At 32.7% G+C, this 6,000-nt stretch overlaps 1 long non-coding RNA gene across 1 annotated transcript in view; it reads left to right on the plus strand.

The window, feature by feature from the left end:
- LOC141380320 (uncharacterized) overlaps positions 1-6,000 on the plus strand; it is a 371,569-nt gene that overhangs the window by 355,882 nt on the left and 9,687 nt on the right. The gene's annotated exons all lie outside the window — the stretch shown is intronic.

Raw genomic sequence — 6,000 nt, forward strand, 5'->3', positions numbered from 1 at the left:
TGTTAACAGCTTCTTCCATCTCTCTTTAATTTTCATGTAATTTTAAATCTACTTTTGGTTGTTCAAGTAACCAAGGTGGAATTGGTGACATTATATTTATTGATGCAAAAGTTAATATATCTAGACCATTCTTATTTACCCATTCTTTTATTTTCCAGGCAAAGCCCTTCCCTTGTGTATTTATAAGTTCCCAGGAATCATTCAAAACATTTTTACAGGATGATTCTCACTTTGTCCCTGTAGATTTATCCAGTACACCATAGCCAATTTTTGTCTTCTTATATAAAGTGGTGTTTCTGATGTCCCTAGTTGAAGAGCAGCTATAGGTGTTGTTTTTACTGCCCCTAAAATAATTCTTAACGCCTTAGTTTGCATAATGTCTAGTTTATTTAATAATGTTGATGATGCTGATTCATATACAATGCATCCAGAGTCAATACTAGATCGCATAGGTCCATCATAAATTCCTTTTAACGACTGTTTGTCAGCACCCCAGTCTTGTCCTGACACTGCTCTCATTAAATTTAATATCTTTCCACATTTCTTTAATATATAATCTATATGATTCTTCCATGTTAACTTTTGATCAAACCATAATCCTAAATACTTAAAATGTTCAACTTTCTCTAAACATGATCCATATAGTGTAAGCTGTTTATTCACTGTTATTTTCTTCTTTGTAAAAATTTGATAACATGTTTTTGATGTTGAAAATTTGAAACCCCAATCTAATGACCATTTCTCTATTGTATTTATAGCTTCTTGAATTTTATACAAATTAAATGCAATATTCCTTCCTCTTTTCCACATTATTCCATCATCTGCGTACAATGCTGTATTAATTCCTGGATGAACATTTTTAAAAATATCATTAATCTAAATGTTAAAAAGTATGGGACTGATCACACTGCCCTGTGGTGTTCCGTTTTCTATATTCACAATTTGTGAAACTTCACTACCCACTTGGACTTGAATTGTTCTATCTAATAAAAAACTCAATACCCAATTAAACATTCTTCCTTCTATACCAATTGTTTTCATTTTAATTAATAATCCCTCTTTCCAGAGCATATCATATGCTTTTTCCATATCAAAATAAATTGCTACCAATCCCTCTTTAGCTGCTATAGCTTTTTTTTTTTACCTCTGTTTCCAATTTAACTAATGCATCTAATGTTGACCTTCCTTTTCTGAAACCATATTGATATGGTGCTAAAAATTCTTTAATGTCAAATATATAATTAAGCCTATTTACAATCATTTTCTCCATTAGTTTGCACAGGTTTGATGTAAGAGCAATTGGTCTGTAATTCTCTGCTATCGAAGCATCTTTCCCTGGTTTAGCTATGGGTATTATTATAGCATGCTTCCAAGACCTTGGTAATCTCCCTTCTGTCCAAATTTTATTATACAAGTCCAATACAAGTTTTAGTATTTTATCATTTGCTTGCTTAAGCATAATGAAGTAAATTCCATCTCGTCCAGGTGCTGTATGTTTAATCTTATTCATAACTTGCTTAAGTTCCCACATTTTAAACTCCTCATCTAATGCTCCTCTCCTTTTTGTCTTTTATTATAAATGTCTTCATGTTGAGTCAAAATTTCTGTTCTTTTCTTTCTATAATTCTCACTGAGGTTTTCTTTACTATGAGCTTTCTGAAAGGTATTAACTAGTAACTCTGCCTTCTCCTTTTCTGTAATAGCCGTTTTCCCTTCTCCTCATATTACTGGTATATTTCTAGTTTTATAAACTCCAATAATCTTTTTTAACATACTCCATACTTCTCCTAATTGTGTTTCCTTTCCAATAGATGCACAATACTCCCTCCAATATTTCTTTTTTGCTTGTTTAATTGTTCTTCTTGCCTTTGCTCTCTCCCTTTGATATTCTATTACAGCTTCTGGTGTCCAAGTTCTTTTCAACATTCTAAATGCTTTATTTCTATTTTTATTTCTTATGTTTATTTCTATCTTTTTATTGAGTTTTTACATTCGTTATTCCACCAAGGCACAACCTTCTTTTTACTATTCCCATTAGTTTTCGGTATACATTCTTCTGCAGTTGTGATTAAAATTGAACTTAATTGCTCTGTACATTTGTCAACGTCATCTTCTGTAGAATAGTTCTTTACTTTTTCTTTACATATTTGATTATATTTTCCCCAATCAGCTTTCTCAAATTTCCATCTATTTTGTTTTATCAATATACTCCTTTGCATTTCTAATCCTATTGTACATATAATTGGAAAATGGTCACTCCCTACTGTTGACTCCTCTATTACCTCCCATTGGCATTTAACAGAAATTGCAGCTGACACTATTGTTAAATCTAAACATGATTTTTCTTGTTTTCTAATATTAAATCTTGTTCCCCTACCATCATTTAAGCATACTAGTGAATTATCTTCCATATAATCTTCCACCACCATTCCATTTGTGTCTGTGTTCATACTACCCCACACCACACTATGTGCATTAAAATCCCCACACCATATTCCTATACCTTCATCTTTTCTCCAAATATTATTCAGCTCCATTAAGGATATTTGCCTACATGGATTGTAAAAATTTATTATTGATACTTTCCCTAGTGCTGTCCACACTTCAACTTTAACACATTCATATTGTGAATCTATACTTATTTCCCTATAAGCCACCCCATTTTTTTATAAATGTTGCCACCCACCACCTGAAGTTCCTGCTCTGTCTTTTCTAATAGATACATACCCTGGAATGACAAAATCCAATCGCGATTTAAGCCATGTTTCCTGAATACATATTAAATCAGGCACATTTGTCATTTCATGTATAACTTTCTTAAATTCTTGGCCATTCGCGATTAGACTCCTGGCATTCCATTGTATTATCCTGAATGTCATTTTATTTTATTAGCCTTTGCTTGTCTGGAGGTTCTTGAGGGTTTGAGTTACTCTCAGGTTGCCCTAGTAGAGACTGAATTCCCTCCATTGACACTTCTGTTATTCCAAGATGACGAGTTGCTGCAGATATGATTTTTAGTTTCTCTGTTCTTTTGTTAGTTTGAGCTGTACAGTTGATTACTTCTGCAATGAATGCTATAAAATTTACCTTGCTGACCATGAGTAAATCTGCATCCTGATTTGTTTTGAGAGTTTCTATTGATTTATTCGATCTTTCATTTGCATTCATAACTTGATAGCTCTTCGTGTTTCTTTGTTCATCTTGAACTTTCTTTACAGCTTGAGCATATGACATTATACTCTGTTTTGTACTTCATTGCCTCCACAGCTTGTTTTTGAGCATTACATTCTAAATACGCTGCACTATGAGGACCTCCACAGTTACAGCACTTAGGTTCTACTAGTTCCCCACATTCACCATATTTGTGTTCACCTCCACATTTACATCTTTGCTTTCCCTTACAAACTTCTGCAACATGACCCAGTCTTTGGCAGTTGAAACACCTCAATGCAGGTTTAATAAATGTTCTTACTGGATAACAAACATATCCCATTTTTACATTATCTGGCAGTTGCTTCCCATTCACGATTATCATCACTGTTGTACTTGCTCTCTTTTCCCACTTCTATTTGTTGTCAACCTCTTCATTTCTATTACTTTTTCACTTAATAACTGATTTCTTAATGTCTCGTCTGATAAAGACAGCGGAACCCCAGTTATCACTTCTTTAATGCCACTAACCTCTCCTGGTACGTGGCATTTAACTCCGACTCCTCCAATCTCTTTCATTTTAATCAGCATTTCTTGTTGTTTTTTGTTCAGACAAAATACAAGAACTCAGTTGTTTGATAAATATCTGGCTGAATTTATTTCCCCAATAGCTTTTTTGAGCATTTTTGTTAATCTCATGGGATTATTCATCTCACCTATGCTTGAGAACATCATGATAACTTTATACTCATCCTCCATCCTCATTGTTTTGCTTCTTCCTTCTACTCCTCCTGCTGCTACCTCCTCAGAATCTGAACTTCTGTTCTTGCGCTTCTGAGATCTCTGTTCAACCTGAGACCAATCATCTTCCATATCTAGGTTGGTTGAATCATCATCATCGTCTAAATTTCCACCTTCACTCTCTTCATTCACACCACAGCTGTCGCTAAACCCGCTTCGGCATCTTTCCTTCGCCATTTTCCACGTATGGCGGATGAGAGGGTGCTCGCTGCAGAGCCATTTGAGCAGAGCTGAGCTCCAGCGAGGGGGAGCATGAGCTCTCGTTCTGCCTCCTGTAAGCTGTTTTAATGCGTACACCAACCCCACCCCTAACCCTACCCCTAGTGACATCACTCGTAGAAGAAGTGCAAAAAAGGTGGAGCTCAAGCTCAAGCTCCCCCTCGCTGGAGCTCAGCTTGCCCAAATGGCTCTGCAGCGAGCACCACTTGAAACGGATTACTAAAGACTATAGAATTCATATATATATAATGTGTGTGTGTGTGTGTGTGTGTGTGTGTGTGTGTGTGTGTGTGTGTGTGTGTGTGTGTGTATGCTAATAATGATAATTTTTTTTATCATTTTGCATGCTAAAGATGATCTGATACAATGATCTTCTTCATGATACAATCTCTTACAATAGTTAGGCATGGATATTATTGTAATAGTGTACTGTACAACCCCAGATTTACTATACCATTATTACCATTATTAAAATATGGATACACACATGAAATTACTATTAGCAATTTATAGTGGCTTGGACCATATAATAGTAAAATGTATTATATTACATACTGTAGTATTACAGTATTTACTTCACATGTTAATGAATAGTGCAGCATACTGTACTAATAACAATACTGAACTAATAAACTGTATTAAATCCTGTAGAATACTTTAGTTTTTACTACAGTGTGGTGCTTACTAAACTGTGATGTATTATAGAAAACTACAATACTGGATAATTTGTTTATATTATTATAGTTCTTGAGTTACCGTATGAAATATAAAAATCATCACAACAGAATTATTCAAGTATTAAAATATAGTATGGTTCAAAATCATTGTAGTATTATTTACCATGAATTACAATAGTGTTTTTTTTCATGTGGCCACTGTACATAAACAATAGTGAATGTGTGGTCAAATGCAGTTTAACTACAAGAACAATGTTTATTTTTTATTTTTTTTAAAGTTGAAGTCAAAATTATTAGCCCCCTTTCAATTTTTTTCTTTTTTAAAAAATTCCCAAATTATGTTTAACGGAGCAATGGAACAATTTTCACAGTATGTCTGATAATATTTTTCCGTCTAGAGAAAATTCTATTTGTTTTATTTTGGCTAGAATAAAATAAGTTTTACATTTTTCAACACCATTTTAAGGTCAAAATTATTTTCCCTCTTTAAGCAATATTTTTTACGATAGTCTACAGAACAAGCATTGTTTTACAATAACTTACCTAATTACCCTAACCTGCCTAGTTAACCTAATTAACCTAGTTAAGCCTTTAAATGTCACTTTAAGCTGTATAAAAGTGTCTTGAAAACATATATAGTAAAATATTATTTACCATCATCAAAACAAAGATAAAATAAATCAATTATTAGATATGAGTTATTAAAATTGAGTTATGAGTTACTATGTTTAGAAATGTGTTAAAAAAAAAACTTATTTTCTTTAAATTGGGGGAAAATAAACAGGGGGGTTAATAATTCAGGGGGGCTAATAATTCTGACTTCAACTGAATATATGTACACACAGACAGTGCATAATTGAGTACACCCTATTTTAAAAATGACTATTTTAATCCATTTCTCTGTGAATTTAGGCAATGTTTGTTGGTGCATTTAAACAAAACAAATTTATTATACAGATATATTTATTAAAATAAAATTTTAATCACAGAGCATATTTAGAAATAGAAAGTTAATACAATTAAATTAAAGCAAAATATTTCACAAAAAGTACAACCTACAAAATTTTTAACTTTTTACAATTTTTTGCCTCTCTTGATTTTTCCTTTTTTTTTTTTTACTTTGTATTTATTATTTTGCTATAACATATAAATT

The sequence above is a fragment of the Danio rerio genome, chromosome 22 (genome assembly GCF_052040795.2).
Source record: "Danio rerio strain M-AB ecotype USA chromosome 22, GRCz13ab, whole genome shotgun sequence".
NCBI classification, from domain to species: domain Eukaryota; kingdom Metazoa; phylum Chordata; class Actinopteri; order Cypriniformes; family Danionidae; genus Danio; species Danio rerio.